We start from the raw sequence: 17,941 nt of genomic DNA, 5'->3' as shown, positions 1-17,941 counted from the left end.
GATTGATTGTCGAGGACCCATCAACAAAAAGTACCTCACCTCTCTAAGGCATCCTTCTTAACACTCATCCTCTTTTTCTGTTCTCCTTCATATGTTGCACAATCATGGACAATGTCATCAGATTTCACTGGCTCAGCTACAAATGTCGCAGTATTGACTAGGTGACACTGTATGGGATGTATCGATGCATTTGATAAGATAACCTTGTAACCCGAAACACTTTGGGTCGTCAAAAGTGGACTTGGATTTTTCCAAGATCGCAAAGACTGCATGCTCCACGTACAATGCCACCAGGCAACCAAAGGTAAGGGTTGAAGACTTTTGAATTGCAAAAGCAGCTGCCGCTATAACTTGCTCACAAGGGAACTATCCCTGCATCACTGGGTATAGGAGTCCGCTATAGTATGCTAAATGTTTATGGCCTGGCATTGCTTGCTGGGTGAAGACCGCTGTCATCTGCACGTTCGAGTGAGAAAACAAATAAAATGGTTTCTTGTAATTCAGGGTCGCCAAGACCGGAGCATTGCTGAACGCAGCCTGGAGTTCCCAGAAGCAAGTCATAATTTATTTAGACCATTCTATCGGACCCTTCACCTTCTGCGCTTCCTTAAGTCCCTGCAATAAGGGCCTCACGTAACTATAGTAGTCAAAGATCCATGATCTACAATAGTTAAGAGTCCCAAAACTGCTGCATTTGTTTCACTGTGACTGGCTGAGGTGTTGAACTGCAGTGGCTCTCTGGCATTACCTTCCTTCCTGCGGGCGATATCACTTGCCCCAAATATGCTACCTCGTTCTGGCAGTACTGCACTTTTCCTTTGTCCAATTTGGGCCCCTCCTCCGCAAGCAGGGTGAGGAGCGTTATTGAATCTCCTCTACACTGCTCTTCTGAAGTGCTACAGATTATTACATCATCCACGTACTGAATTGATGTACTGGACACATGTACATTCCCCAAATCAATTTCAACCACCCTGTTGAAAACACTTGAGATTCTAAGTACCTCTGGGGCAGCCCTGTGTGCTCGAATCTCTGGCCATGATACATAAAAGCCATGGGGGGACTGAGAAAAATGCATTCTTTAAATCAATCACCATGAAGTGGATATTACGGAGAATGGTAGTAGGATTGCTGGTCCACAAATGGTCCTGCACTTTTTCCAAAACCTCCTTCGAATGTGGCAATGTATTTCTAACGATGAGCATGGTCTGCGGTACTTCCCTTTGCTCGGTTGCTATCTGGCAAGGCACCCCAATCTCAAAAACGACTGTCTTCGAACAATTGCTCGCCAGACACGTCCCTTAGCGACAAGGTCAGATTGATGCACAGAACTGTCCGCCATCCTCATTGGTGCCTGAGAGAAACACCCTGTTCTTCTTGGGAACTACTGCCTCTAGGAGATTCTAACAATGGTGCTGGGTGTTACCTCCTGCAGCACAACAGGCCGAAACAAGAACTCAATAGGTACACACCATGTCTGAGCTCTGATCTCCGGAGCCCAACTCAATAAAAGCATTACCCCATTAAGAAACAAAGTTAAATGTGCAGACACCCACCACCCCTTATCGCGCTGTCAGTATGCATGCAAGCGCGCTGCTTCTCTTACCGGATACAGACCTGGAGTCAAGCATGCTATACCTTTCTCTGTGAAAGCAATTGACATACAGAGCTTGCTTAGGAGATCTCTGCTACAATACAACAAAGGAGCAGATACAGTTGTGGATCTACCTTAATACGCAAATCTTCAGTATAAAGAACTGACGGGACAGCCCCGGAGAATCCCTGTGTCCATTGTTTTGCCTGACAGGGGGAATGCACCTTTCTTGATGCAAGATTTTCTTGCTTCTGTATCGACCATAAATTTAAATGTTAGGTCACCTACCTGCACAACTATCTGGGGTTCTTCTTTCTGTTCGGTGGTAACGGACAGTACTGGACACATCCGAGATCCCTGTGGGCTGTCCTACTCTTGGTACATATTGGCACCGGGGAGTGAAAAAGGATTCTCCCTCCACCCCACAAAAATGTTTCTCCCATGTCTGTACTGGTGCCTGTGCTGGCATGGCAGTTGGGATCCCATGGGTCTGTGCAGCCTAGTTGCTGGTTTCTGTCCAACCCGTACCTGGTACAATTGCACAAAGTCTGGGGCATATTAAAATACTGTGACCTGTCTTGACAATCTTGTGACGTGTCAGATCCTTCCACATGACCAACACTGAATCCCATACAACCCTCCATAGTTCTTTCCCATTGGCCCATTAAACCGGGGCCCCATTCCTCCGAACCTGCCAAATGACCCACTTCCTCGTGAAAATCCTCCCCAAACCAATCGCAAACCCATTTGCCTTGGACCGGGAGCATACCCATCTATCCACCTTTGTGTGATACCTGATTCACTATGTCCCTGTTGTCCCAATTGCATATCTGGATACCTAATTCGCAGGCCCCACCTTACCATACCTGTGCCCTGCAATTATTAAAAGCTGCTCCATTGTGGGCATTTGTATCCAGCTGAACTCCTGGATAAACCACTCTCCTCCAAAGCTCATCTGACTGTTCCCCCATTAGAGCCCTTAATAAGATTTTCATATCCCCTAATTTCAACATGACACTGGTAGTGTGGTGTCTAATGCATGAATCCACTGCCGTGCGCAAACGGTGTGTCTTCTTCAAATAATTCTGGGCCATGTGTTACCACAAGACATAATACGCCTTTCCCAGCCCCTTTGTAACGCTCACCTGATTCCCGTAGAGGCGCCGGTCTTGACTGGGCGTATACCGTATCTGCAAAGTTGATGTGTAACACACGGCTGGCTCTTTGGGCTGGACCTCTGTGCACTGTATGTCTGACACGAAGGGTAAGATGTCTTAGGTAAGTGAACGCCGTGCTCTCCATCTGCCTCGGGGCAGTGTACTGTAACCAGTTTCTTCACTGGATAAGGGGAGCAGGCCTCTTGACTTCAGAGGACTGCTGTCCGTCGTTTACTGCACGAACGGTAAGTTTCGAGTAATTCTAATGTCTTTAAAGTCTTTAGTAATGATGTTTCTTGTTTTGCAGGGTTCCGGCGATGGTGGATGACGGGCTGAAGTGAGTTGAAGGTGGAGCCCGTGTGATGAATAGAAGCGCCTGGAAGCACGTAAGTAAGCGCTTGTTGCCTGCTTCACGATGCGCTCTGTCTTTTTATTTTGCAGGTACAAGTTCGGAGCGGCTGCAGGGTGCCGGAATACCCACTGGGTTAGATGTGGAAAGGAGTAATGGCACGTGAGTATTAAAGTTCCCCAATGTCTTTAAACGCACCTTGTTTTGTCTTTCAGATGCGGGATGCAGCGCCGAAGGCCTCCGGAGCGTGCGAAGAGTTGGTAAGCTTTTGTCTTTCAGATGCCGGAATGCAGCCCGAGGCGTTGGTGACAGCCGATGGACCAGGTAAGTGAAGAGCTGTCACTGAAGACCGTAATGCTAACCTGTTCTTTCTTGTCTTTATAGGTGTTGCTGAAGACTGGATTCAGGATGGTAAGCCTTTTTCCTTAGGCCCAGGATCAGATGCAGAAGACACGATGAGTGTTCTGCTGCAGAGGATGCAGAATAACGCAAAGCAAGATTCATCCATCGGGTGTGGTTTAAATAGCCTCCTGTAGTGCTTAGGTGTCTCCTTCCACAGCCACGCCTAGGTAAGAAAAGAGTTCCTGCTTTCCAGAAGAGTTCCAGTGTTCTGAATCTAGGGAGTGGCTCCTGCCCCACCCAACAGGAAAAGTAGTTCCAAACAGAAGAGGATCAGAGGCTCAACTAGCAGGCAAGTAAGCAGCATGGTCTGCTGCAGGTAAGTCCACCCAAGCATTATGAGCCCGGCGCTTCCAGCGCTGGGACTGGGCATTTTTATGAGCCTGGTGCCACTGGCGCCAGGACTGGGTCCAAAAGGTCCCAATTGGGACTGGTTGGCACTCGGAACCTGGGTTATGGATCTGCTTCCAAGGGAGTTGGGAAAACCCTGACCTTTTGGAAGCAGAGATCATGACACCCTTCTGGAGCAGCTGAAATGGAGTATCTGCTTTTACTGGGGCTTCCCTCATCTCTCCCCTGCTACTTACTATGGCCATGCAAGTAACACAGTGCTTCCTACGATTCCACGGTATACTCTCTGTTGCTGCTGATGGAGCGGATGGTGGGGCTGCTGCGCCCTGCTCGGCATCCGATTCCCATTCCGCTTAGTCTCCTACTCCTGTTACCACTTCCCCTGACACTTCTACAGGCACGGAAGCATACTCTCCACTACAGTAGTAGTGGAGAGTCTGCTCCCGTTCTCCCTGCTCGAACCCTGTACACATAGCAATATTTTTGTTCTCCAGGTTCAGATTGACCTCTTTGATAATCAATGCATCTAACCTAACAACAATTGGCCATGCCGCCACCTTCCTTCCTCTACGTCCTTTGCCGGTCTATTCAGTTCTTCCCGCTCTTCATTTCTCGGCCGCCATAACAGCACTACCTCTTCCTCTGCTAGCCTCAGCGCTGCTTCCATTTTTTTCCCTGCTCCTGTGTCTCTACTACCCTGCGCAACCTATCCTCTATCCTAGTGGTAAAAGGCCTAATCTCCTCTTTCTCACTCATTCTCAACCCTTCACCCGCTCCTCTAGCTGCCGGCCACACTCTTTTTCATTCCTCCACCCTTAATCCCTATGCTAACCTAGCAGTCGGGGGAGTTATTCCCCTTCCGCTCTCCATTCTCCAGCCCTAACCATTGAAGGTGTTAGCCGTCCACTTTCCTCAAAATTCAATTTTCTAGAAATTGTAGCTGATGGAGCAGTTACCTGTGTCCGTTTTGTAACCACTACAGTGGCCACTGGAGAAAATGGAGGCTTGAACTCAGGGTCTGTATACCCTTCTCTGGGTGAGAAAGGATAGCATCCATATAGGGGCGCTGCATAAGGAATTCCTGCACCCTCCTTTTTTGGCCCTTTCTCTGAGACTTGAACATTATGGGCCTTCCCCCCCCTTTTTCATACATCCTTCATAGCTCTAAGATGTTGTAACGCTCACCTGATTCCCACAGAGACGCTGACCCGAACTGGACTGCTACAGTTTCTTCTATCGTGAGGCACAGGGCCCGGAAGATGCTCTGGACGGGGCATCCGAATTTGGATTGCCTGGCTTGTAGAGTAAGTTTTCTGCAGGTGGAAGAAAAGGGATTGATTACCAGCTGGGGTGGATATGTGTTCCCGCCAATCTCCCGTTTCTGACTCTTCTTGACCCCCAACTTGGTTTCTGCGAGCTCTCACCTTAGGTATTGTAAAGATGAGCTTTCCACCCTGCTTCAGGTGCAGGGGTGCGTAGAATCCAGTTACCTCACTGGATGGGAAATAGTTGCGGACACTGTGTCCTTTCGTCTCTCCTGCGGTAGCCGTAAGTATGAGTGTCTTTTCTCCACAGGAGCCGGGGCCCAGAAACCTAAAGCAGGTAAGTCTCTTGGTGAGTATTTGTTCTCCGTGCTTAGTTGGTGCTCACCATGTATTCGTCTTATGCAGGTGCTGGGATGTAGCTGACGTCGTAGCCGCGGTGGAGGAAGTTAAGTGAAAGAAAAGCGACTGCTTACTTCTAATGATTGCCTTTTTCTGCTTACAGGTGCCGAGATGCTGCTGGCGACACAGCCGCTGTCGCGCGTGATGAGGCACGTAAGTAAGTGGAAGAAATGTGGCCGCTTTAGAGCGGGCACCTCTAATGACTGTCTTTTTCTGTTTTTCAGGTGCCGAGATGCTGCCGGCGTCGTGGCCGCGGTGGAGTTCGGCGAGGCCACGGATGGGTAAGGCAAGGCGGCGTGGCTGCGAGCGTTTCAGAGCGCTGCTAATCTTGTACCTTTCCTTTGCAGGATCGTCGGAGGTAGGATTGCTGAGGCCGGATTCCGGTAAGTATAATTTCTAATGCTCGGCTTCTCTTTTCTTGTCTGTTTGCAGGTGTTCCGGGTGCTGGCGGGCATGTCAGGAGCCAGGATGCAGGAGCCGACTCGGTGAGCGTCCTGCTGCTGATGCAGAATAACGCGAAGCACGTGTATTCCATCGGGCGTGGTTTAAATAGCAGAGAAGTGCTTCAGGTGTGTGTTCTTCCACCGGCCCCACCCAGGTAAGAAAAGAGTTCCTGAATAGAGGAAATAGTTCCTCCCAGCCCTGATGGCTGGGGACTTCAGCCAGACTGGATTGTTCTGGGTAAGTATGCAGCATGGTCTGCCTCAGGTAAGTCCACCCAAGCATTATTACACAGTTTATCAATATGAGCCCGGCGCCTATGGCGCCGGGACTGAAGTCCTTTATGAGCCTGGCGCCAAAGGTGCCAGGACACGGTCCAAAGGGCCCCTGTAGGGGTCTACTGGGTCCGGAGATGTGGAAGAAGGGTCTGCTTCCAGGGGCGCTGGGCCAGTCCTGGCTCCTCGGGAGTAGTGCTCATGACAGATGTTTAACCTCCTCTCTAACTTTGAGCCCTTCGACCTTGTAGTTAAAAAAGTATGCAGGTTCTCCAATATCCCCTTATCATGGGTTGCCTCAGTAGGCCAAGAATTGAGCATTTTACCCATAGTTTCCTGAAGCCATAAAGTATCTGGCACAGATGATTCAGCAGAGTCTGCATACTCCGACCAAATTTACCCAAAGCAATTTCACCAAAGCTGAACCTGTTGCACAATATTTCCACTCCAGAAAGCCCCTTCCCAGTTTCTTAGTCATTCCTCGTACTCACTCACCTTACTTGTTTTCACCACAATCGCCTCTTAGCTATTGACTTTAATTATACACTTGTGTATAGGCGCGTTGTAAATGCCATATCATATCATACTTCTCACACTTACACAAAAGACAGCCTGTTTATTTATTGTTTTAAAAACACGCCGGACGATATCTCTGAGATATCTCCTTCACTCGAGCATAGAATGAGCTCAATGTTTTCCACTACCACTGCTGCTCTCGCTCTCTTCATCGCTAGTACAGTATTTTCTACTACAACACCGTCTTTTCCTGACTGCAGGAAGATACCCTTCACTACTTCGACTAACCAAGAAAAGCGAGGTAAAGGCTCCATCCGCACGGTCAATACAAAATGAAGGGTGCCAAGGGTATACTTCAGGAAGGCATCTATGGGTGGACTTGCCATAAATTGCCACCTCACCACTAGGTGAGGGCTCCAGCCAACCAGACAAGCAAACTGAAGGGTATCGAGACAAACCTCACAATGGACGTGCTAGGTGGGAATAACAAACTAGGTAAAAATAAATACAAAGGACTTAGAGAGTTCACTAACTCCTTCAAGCATTCACACTTTCAATTCCCGTAACCTTGTCTAACTCCACACAAGCACCCCTATTCTACCCTTCTTAAACCCCTTAAATCAAAGAAACGGCCCTCTTTTTTTTCCCCCCATTTCCCTTCCTGCTTTACCCCCCCCCCCCGACCCCTCCAAAAGAGCACTCGCGTGAACCCAAAGCGCTCAGAAGTGGTGCTCCTTCAATTTGTCCTGCACAGCTGAACCAGGGTACCGCTCTTCCCGGGAACAGACAGGCCTTTAACCAATAAGGCGCCCATAAACCTCTTTTTCACTGTGCACGGAAGACTGATCCCTGTAGAGAATCGCTGCAGCCCAGTTGTTCGGACAGGAGATCCCCAATGTTGTATCAGCAAGCCTGGGCTACTACCTGGCTCACCAAATGTAGGGATGGGGCCCCTAATCACCTTAACTCAGAGCGGGCCCACCACCTAAGAAGCGAGTGCATGTTTTGTACGTAAAGCAAGTTTTATTGTACAATCGCTGGGGAGGAGCTAGATGATGTAGAGTCAAACTAACCTGAGTCTCTCTGAACCACATAAATTGACACATTATTCACATTTTTGCAACTGTTAAAACGCTCCCACACATTTTATTGCAATCCACCCCGCACATGTGATTGGACAAGACTATACAAAAGAAATTCAATCCTTCTCAGGTTCTCCCGTTTTCATTGGTTGCAGTTATCTTAACGACCATCTTCAGATCATATTCATAGCACACCCCTTTTTAGGATTTGTCCTTGGTAGGTCATGTCATATACAAACATAATTTATTACAGGTCACTGCTGGCCTGAGCCCTTTAACCCTAAAGTAATTGCACATGGTTTGCATTAATACAAACGACATGAGGAAGAGGAGAATGAACAAGTTCCCTTTGCACTGACGATAACCATCTCATTCATCTTTTTTAATGGTGTCTTGAACATTTTAATCTAAATGACTACCATTTCAGCATACATGGCACATTCTGAGACCACAATCAAACCCCCTGCATATCGGTCACTCTGGCCTCGAGCGTCACTTCACCCCACATTTATTGTTGTCCAAAGCAAATGGATGGATCCTTCTGCAAGCTCCCATGAACTAAAAAGAGATTACATCTGCCTTCTGCGAGACTAGCAGACCATAAATAGCCTAGCCGCTTTGTCGGCTGACCATCTGCTTGGTTAATCATTACGTATCCTTCAGCCTCCACAGCTGCAAAACAAGTTGTTCCCAGATGCTCAGAATTCATCTTGCGAACTCCTGGCTGCAGAGTTTAATACATTTGTAAAAAGAGCGCACTGCATGTAGATTCATAAATTCCCTTTGTATGTATATCAGTGTGCATGCGTGTTGAATAACTGTCTCTTCTTCACAATGGGTTCTTCATGACAGGCTCCCTTCCTCGCATGTGCATTATGAAGCTCCTCGTCGCCAAGCTTCTAGGCACTTTGTAGCACACCATGTCTGGATTGTTTTTATATTTCATTTGGTGGTTTTGGCATTTTATCTTGCTACACACGTGCAGATCTAATATGTATCAACTTGAACACAAAGTAACACTTGAAGTAACCCAGTTACATTTAACTAAACTAGATGCATATAAAATCACAACATCGCCCCTATTTCACTGCACTCCCAGTCAAGAATATGGCACGCGCAACATGAACCCCTCATCATTGGGACCTTTCCTGACCACCCCAACACCCTTCAGCAAAGTATGATTCAATGTTTTTTTCTTTTATTTTCTTCTGACACCGTTTATTCACCTCATTGGCATACAGCGTTTTATTGTTCCTTTCTTTTTCCTTAGGATGTTCTGGTCTTTGCCTATGTCCCAACACTCAGCACCTGCTTCATTTGACCTTTTCATTCCTTCTTACAGAGAAGTATGGGACTCTGTTCCCCAGAATACACTCTTCCAGAAAATGAAAATCTGTTGATTTTCCTCTTTTCCTCTTGGCATTGTTTCTTTCTCTCACATGTGTGAAGATTAAGGACTGGATTCTTTCTTCTGATAGACCCCATCAGATTCACTGTATTTAATAGTTGCTCACATCCTCCCCATTTAGAGTGAAAGGATTTGACCTTTCCTTCTCTGGGCCTTTTGGCTGCTCCGCTACATCTATTGTTTGTAATTCTCCTCTAGCTCATGTGGGGATACACCTTGTGTTTCTTTGTCAAGATTGCTTTTGCAGCCTTTATTTTTTAGCTCTTTCATTACCTTCCGGTGTCTGCTGCTGCAGGGCATTCTGTCTCTGCAGCATGTGTCAAGCCATGGATTCTTTGTATCACATGAGTTATCCATTTCTTGTTTTTTCTCGTGGTCTGATACCAGTACATATTCTCTTCTCACTCTAGTCAGCAGTATTTCACTCATTCAGAACAACAAAACAAACCACACAAAGCCTCGCCCAGTAGCACATGGCGGCTACCAACCGAAAGACACACCTACGCTCCGTGAAGTGTAAACCAAACTGAAGCTGCGAACAGCACATCACAGCTGTTTCTTTTCTCCTGCTCAGTCCTATTAACCTATTCCCCTCCCCCTTGCTTTACAGATCTGCCAGAGCACCAAGAAACCATGCAGGTGGCAACAGTGCACCCCCTTGATTTACAGATCTACCCGAGCGCCAAGAAACCATGCAGGTGGCAACGGTACACAGTGCATGGTACAAGAACCTTTAACTTAACATTCACAGGATCTCTCAGCTTTAATCTCTGTTGAGCCTCTGTGTAGGCTCTTGTTATTGCTCTTGGACTGTGACTGTCTGACATCAGCCACTCACTCACTCCTTCAGTGAACGTCACCCATTGTGTTCTTCTGCTTGCCAATCTATGCTCTTCTGTCAAGTTTCTTGCTTGAGCGGGACTCCTCCGGCCACATGCCCTGGCTCCTTTAGCCTTGTTTGCAATGCCACTGAACCTCCCACATTGACCGTAATGAAAGACTGTGATGTTTAGGCTTTCCTCCTGGTGTCTTTTCTTCTGCATGGGCTTTTCCAAGGATACCCCACCCCCAAATGATTCACCCAACCACTCTATACTTCATCTGAAAAACCCCAGAACTCTGTTGTGGCTGACGATGGAAATGTAGGAGTAGGCCATTCATTAAGGGATTTTTCTCATTGTGTCTTAAATCGCTGGCTCATCAGTACAGATGCTAGGAGAAGATGCCTCTTCAGCTCCTATCGAAACTGAAGCAATCAATACCCAAGGCTGTCTTTAGGATCTCTAGTAGTCCCAGATGTGATGATGCCTTTTGAAACCCACTTTAGCTCCAGGTATCCAAAGTTTCTGACTTGGATCGTTTCTGAAATAGAACTCTTGGGGATGGCCTCATGATTGCAAATGATACCCTGTGTTCCCTCCAACCCAACCAATTCTGAATCTATTAAGGAAGTACAGGACAACCCCAGAGTGCAACCTAATACTCTTTTTGCACCATCGTTCCTTCACCAACTAAGTAAGGCTTTTAGAGCATCACGTTGGTTAGAGGTATCCTTGTCCTCCAATCACTCACATCCTCCTATCCAAGGTTGGAAGGATCAGTAAAGTCCTGCATCTCTCTAAAATAACTCAATTTGATTACCTGGATCCTCAGGAATCATCAGTTAGACACATTTGTCTTTCCTCAGAAAACATTCTTGGTGTGTGAAAAGAGGTAATCTCTGGTGGGGGTGCTTTTGTGGAATGCTTTCATCTACCTGTTACCTGTGGACTGCTCTTCCTGATTGCCGTTGTGCTCTGCTGCCATTATTCATATTGTGTGGATTATATATGAACTTTTCCATAAGAACTTGTTCGGCATTGACCACGTCCCTTTCAACCTTGCCCACAGAAAAACGGCCTCTCGCGCGCATGTGGGAGTGCTTTCGTGGAGTGTTTTTGTCTACCTGTTACCTGTGCACGTCTCATCCCGATTGCCATTGTGCTCTGCTTCCATCATTCATATTGTGTGGATTATATATAAACTTTTCCATAAGAACCTGGTAGGTGTATCTACCCTTAGACTCATTTCCTTATTTGCTTAAATGCCGGAGTCTTTAAATCATCATTTTCTCAGTTTTTTCTAGTTTACGCTTTGACCACGGCCCTTTCAATCATGCCCACATAAAAACTGGCAATCGCACACTCGTCGGAGTGCTTTCGTGGAGTGCTGTTCGGCTGAGCAGCTGGGCAGCAAAGCAGCACTCCCTTTTCCCTTAATTATCGTGTTGTGACTAGTGATTCGTATCTGGTGTTGCCTGCTATTTAAGCGAACTGTTGGTCATCTGCTGGTTATGCTGATTTACATGCTGAAAACTGACATACCTGATTCTAGTCCAACGTTTTTGTCTGCTGCCTCTAAAACTAAAATGTCAGGTACTGTACTGCTTGAGTTACCAAGAAATCGCACTATGCTCACAAAAATTGTTGCACTCCAAATCTGTTGGCCCTGACATACAAACGTATTCAGCAGCCTTACCAACAGTATCTGACCACCAATTAATGCGTTTCAGTCTTGAATCAACAACCACATGTTATGCAAGTTTATAAATCATATGTACAAACCGCTACCAATTCTATCCTCGATGCCGGCCTGCTTGCCCAGCTCCCTCCCACAGGAGAAATGTGCGAGATGCTGGCATCTCTTGAATTAGTCCCTGCCAAGCTGAGATGCACTGATACACTTGTGTGCCAGACTGTGCAAATTCATAGAGTGGACTCTGTGGATATCCCTTTACTCTATTCACAGGCCATCAAATCATCTTCTACGCGAACACAGGACCGAGTGCCCCAACTCTGCCATCAAGTAGGGAAAAACACCTGTAAACAAGTTGAGTTGTTGGCTGATCTACAATTTAAAAATGGTGCTCCCCAATCTAGTATGCCTAATGCTGTGGCTATTAAAGTTGCTGCTGGTAGACAGCAGATGCCTTCTAGCCACCTGCTTCCCCCAGTTGTTTTACCAAAACCAGAGACACAAATAAGTGCTGACACAGTGCCCCATGATTTAGACTTGTCACAATCATCCATACTTTATCTAGAATCCCCCAACTCTATTGCAAAATCCTCAGTGGCAAATAGTCTGTCATTTATACGGGTTCCCACCGACCCTGATCGCGCTAAACAATAGCATGTACATTCTTACTATGCTTTATGAGGCCATATTAAAAGAAGTTGTTACCCAGCAACATGGCCTAATGAAAATCGATAGTAAATTAGACTTGTTGTTCGACATAAATAAGTCTTGGAAATTAGATGAAAAGCTGAATGAGTTTCTAGACCTTGCTAGAAAACTCGAGAAATCTGATTCTACAAATACTGAAATTAATCTGGAGTTGTGCATTGTTGTTGCCGTAACTGGTGGTAACAACGCTGCCCTGAGGGATGACCTGGGAGTAGGTGTTTCTTGTAATGAGAATAACTCCATTGTTTTGGATGAGGGATCAAACTCTGCCTCCATATCCTTGGATGCAACCATTACATCTGTTAGCCCTGTTGCGAGCAAACCGGCTCCTGCAGCGGATGATTGTGCTGATGACCAAGTTTTGGATATATTCAGTATTACATGGCGTGGGAGAAAGAGAAGATCGAGACAGACTAATGCTCCTAAAATCATTTTAAAAATGAAGATGCAAAAGAAAAAACCTAAAAATCTAGAGTTGCATAACATTTCCAAAACCCATATTAAAACATTTATCAGTGCACAAACTATGCTACCTAGTGCAAACCTACAAACAAAAAGAAATAAAAAAACAAGCCATCTAAAAAACAAGTAACAACTTTGCATCAGCCTACCATACTGGAGTCAAACTACCCTCAAGGAGACGTTTCCAATCTGGTCCCTATGACCCAGGGCGGGCCAGATCATGAGAATATCCTTGACTTTTCTATGTATTCGATCTCCTCACTTCCTGACTGCAGTGAAGCACCAGCATGTGATGAGAACTCTATTGAAGGAGCTCTGCCTAAGAAAACGGTGGTGAATGAATCCAAACACAAGGTCGAATGTTGCACTTTAGAGGAAAAGAGACAGATTTTGCCTAAACAAGGTAATTGGAATTCAAGTGACCCCATTACCATGAAACCTGATGAAATGGTTCAACTTGATAATGTTGTTACTTCCCGCCCTTATCCTCGTACAGCTAGCCCATCTAAATTTTTGAGACCTTGTAGTAATGACTCTGTAATTCAGAATGTGCATAACATACCTCCGAAGATGGTCCCTCTGCAAATGTCGGCAGAGCGCCTCGCCCCTATAGGTAAAGATGTCTATCTTTCATTTCAGATGAAAGATAGAAAGCAACATTACTCATATCCATGTAGAACTACTGTCCTTCCGATATTTAAACAAATTCAAGGGTTAAAAAAGTGGTGTCTAGGGGCATTGAGGCTATATACTACACTGGCATGAGAAAATTAGACAGTGTGCTTTTGAAAATTCCTCCCCATATAGTTAGAGAACGTATATCGGAGGAAAGAAGTGAACTTGCTAAGAAGGGCATTATAGTGTCCACCCCTGAATACCATCGCTCATATAAGAAATTGTTGTCATCTAATACCAATGAAATAGTTATGTGAAATACACAGAACTGTGAGCTTTATACATCATAGACCAATACAAACACATAGTAAAATGAACATGACTGGAGTAATTAAATCTACAGCCCAGTCTTATCATTCAGAAGATAAAATTGACAAAAACACTGTGCCAACATATTGGGCTTGGCTACGAAAAACCTTAGGGGAGTCTGCTGAAAAATACCACCAGTAGAGCCAGGTCCTTTTGGACCACACATTAAGAATTGCTGTGTGGAATAGACAAGGGCATGCTTATTTTACGGACTTAAAGGATTCATATAATCTAACAAATTATGACATCTTGATTTTCCAAGAAACCTGGCTCATTGAACACCCAATTTGGCCTGACTTTGAGCTATCTAGTGTACTGGCAACCAAGCAAGCATGTGGTCGTCCAATGGCAGGTCTACTGATAGCAGTGAAAAGGGACTTAAAGGGGAAGTTGATTCCATGGGCATCCCCTCACCCTGGCCTACAATTCGTAAAACTGATATTACCAGACGCATGCATGACTCTGGTTACTCGAATCGCCATCTTAGACATTTGTTGGAACTCTGCAGCATTAAATGATGATATATTCTTTGACTTTTTGGGATTTGGTTTCAAATGAGCAAGATTGTTTTACATTACTTATTGCTGGTGATTTAAATATGTCATGTTTTGAGCCTAAGCTTGGCTGTATTAAAATAAAAAACAAATGATGGTTAGACATGATGGATGTGCGCAATCTAACAATGCTAAATGGTAAATCCCCCCCAAGAGTAACGTGGCACAGGGACCACTCAGCTGCAATAATTGACTATGCATTTCTCTCCTACATGGCAATGCCCTTAGCTAAACAATTTGAAATATTTCATACCTCCCTGAGTGACCATAATATATTGAAAACCATCATGGATAAAACTCCTTCTCCTGTCCCTATGTATTATAGACATCAACTAAGCCTCATACAGGGACAAAATAGGATTAAATGGACTTCTACTTCACTCGCCTCCCTTACAAATATGCTGATTGGGCAGAACATTCATCACCCGAACAATGAAGTACTTGATTATACCAATGTACTCCAAACATTTTGCGTAACAGCAAACAAAGGCATGCGGCCGCAATACAAAAATAAACATGTTTATGATCAATCTATACATCTAGCTAAAAAGGAATTGAAAAGAAAAGTGAGACACTAGACAGATAATTAAAAACTTTCATACGAAATAAAGAAACTTTGTGGCCCAACATAAGAGGTTAAAATCGCAAGCCGAGAAATAATCTGTTAACTGCTGTTGGCGCAACATCTTGCAAAATTATCTGGAAAGTGCTAAACACTGTCTCTGAAAAAAAGTAATGAATCTCTAATGATAAATTCAATCTCTGAAGCTGATTCGGCAGATTATTATCAGAAAATATATGCTGACGATGATTATACTGCTAACACTATATCTTTTCAAGATGATGAGATTGTTCTTGAGTTTGACAAATTGGAGATCAAATTACTTATTCAGAAGCTTAGTACTTCAAGGGCCCCTGACGGGTTAACGAATGCAACTTTAAAAGCACACCCAGATGCTTGGGGTAACATCTTACATTTACTGTTTAGATCTGGAGGGATACCGAAAACCTGGAAAAGATCCATAATTGTTTACATCTTTAAAAAAGGGGATAGGTGCCTACCATCTAATTATCGCCCTTTGGCCTTGTTGGATATCCCGGGGAAACTATATGCCAGGCTTGTCCTTAGAGATCTGAATAGGTTGACTGTAAAAACTAAGATGAGAGACCCTCTACAATCTGGATTTGTTCCCGGTCTTGCCACCTCTTGCAATTTAACTATCCTAGCTACCCTTAAAAACGAGGCAAAACAGCTTAACTATCCGTTGTTCTTGGCATTTATAGACTTTAGGGTTGCATTCGACTCTGTGTCAAGGAAATTATTATGGCAGAAACTAAGTAATGCTGCTTGCCCTCCTTACATATTGCATACGATTCAGCAATTTTACACTGACACTACAATTCAGGTTAAAATTACCCAAAAGGGTCTCCTCACGCATCCTCGTAATACCTAACGTGGCCTAAAGCAAGGCAGCTTATTCGCAGCATCAGTGTTAAATTTTTACACAAAAGACATGAAACCCTCTCTTCCATAACTCCTACTCATTTCCTCCAAGGGTGGATGAAAACATTATACCCTATCTATTCTATGCGGATGATATAGTTATTGACTGCACGTCTTTTGGATTGCAGAGGCAATTATCGAACGTATCTATGTATGCAGAATTGAACATTGTCTATTAATGTTGCTAAATCGAATGTGATTAAATGGAATTGTAACAAAACAGCTTGCGCCAATCATACAAGAGGAATGCAGGCGGAAAAACAGTTGCCTTAGTCCACGATTATAGATATTTGTGCATTATTGTAAGTGACACAAAGAATGAAATGGCGTACAAAAATGACATACTGAACAAAATGCAAATATTGATCATTCAGGCCAGAATTATCCTGACAAGATATGGGATATTCTCATATGTACCTGTTGTCAATTTTTTATAAAGGCAAGGTTGTCCCTGTAGTGACCTACGGAGGACACACGAGGTTGGTAATGAATCAACCAGACTAGAACCTACTAGATGGCCTATTTTGGAAAGCGCTTTTGCCGATCCCAAAATCTGTCCCAATCCAAATAGTGCGAGATGAATTGGGTTTGCTGTCCTTGAAGGTGATAGTTGACTAGAATACTATGGCTTTATATACAGAATGCAAATCTAATGAGTGTTACCCGGAGTCATCGCTCACGGCTATAGATGCTTGTATGGAGCCGATGAAATCCTTTGCAGCTTGGGGTGATGCCGGCAAGGTGAATTTGAACGAAGCTGGCATAGATGTGGAAATGCTAATAACCAGTCCCACAAAGGCCAAACAAAAGTGGTGGAATGCTGATTGGATAAACACCATTTCCTGATCGGTCATATAGGGCGTAGATACTGAGATTGAGACTAAATTTGTGGCCTACTAGGTCTCTGTTAGCTTAGAGACTAAAAACATCTTATGACCAAACGTTTAGTTTCTGCAAATTACCGACCTCTATTGAGTCTCTCAAACATCTGCTTGTGGAATAAAAAAATAACTGAGACCTGAGCATTTTTACAAATTATTATGTGAATACCACTGCTTAACTGAGCAGACTATGTGGGAATTAATTCTTAATGCTCAAATATCAATACATTTAGCAACTATAAAATATCTAAAGAAACTTGAACTATAGTATGCCAGATTTATAATAAGTTGATACCTGATGCAATGTAAGTTACAAAGCGTCCCTTTCAAATATGCAGATTTTTTAAGTTAATCAACATGTATGTTTAATGTAGACGTGTTCAGTTGCTGTTTTATGATTGTCAATTTTATGTAAGTAACTTGTAAAATCATGTGAATAATGTATTTTATGTTGAAAAAAGTTGAATTTCAACTAAAACAACTGAAATAAGAAAAGGAAAAGGGAAAAAAAAAAAGAAAAGAGGTCATCATCAGTCCTGGGAGGGTAGCTCGGGGACAACGCATTTGCTAAGCAAGACCATGCAGAGCAACACGGTTTCGAATCCCAGTCACCCGTTTAGAGACTGATCTCCAGTACTAAGCGTGTTACAGAAGATTAATTATGAGGTTGTTGTATAAGCAAATTGCTCCGAATGGGCTCTTGAGGGACTAGTCATTCTTTGAATAAGCCTTTCCCAACATTTTGCTCTTTCTTCAAACATCTGGCCGAATCAGATTTGCAAATTGATACTCATGCAACCTCTTTGGCACCTGTAGGTACTTGTAGAACTATGTCTTTTCACATCCAATTTGGTCCAGAGTCATCTTTTTACCGGTCATAAAGACCTACATTTCGACAGTGCCTTAATTTAATTTTGTTCCGCCTTGTCTTAAGAACAAGCTATTCGAACGTGTAGCCTTGTTATTAACTATTTTTACTAAAACAACATTGTTGTTACTTCAACTGGGGACATTAGCAAGTTACAAGCCCTATGTGCCTCGGAACACTGCACTATTTTCCAGCGGGGCGAGGTGGACTGTACACTCACCTCCCTTTTA

The 17,941-nt window shown here is 44.4% G+C and overlaps 1 protein-coding gene across 2 annotated transcripts in view; it reads left to right on the top strand.

Annotated features, from left to right (window-relative positions):
• ENTPD7 (ectonucleoside triphosphate diphosphohydrolase 7) overlaps nt 1-17,941 on the top strand; it is a 482,207-nt gene that overhangs the window by 390,613 nt on the left and 73,653 nt on the right. The window lies entirely within an intron of this gene.

The sequence above is a fragment of the Ambystoma mexicanum genome, chromosome 8 (genome assembly GCF_040938575.1).
Source record: "Ambystoma mexicanum isolate Mex_15411 chromosome 8, UKY_AmexF1_1, whole genome shotgun sequence".
Classification (NCBI taxonomy): domain Eukaryota; kingdom Metazoa; phylum Chordata; class Amphibia; order Caudata; family Ambystomatidae; genus Ambystoma; species Ambystoma mexicanum.
Note: the sequence above shows the minus strand (reverse complement) of the source record. Positions and strands in the feature narration are given on the sequence as shown.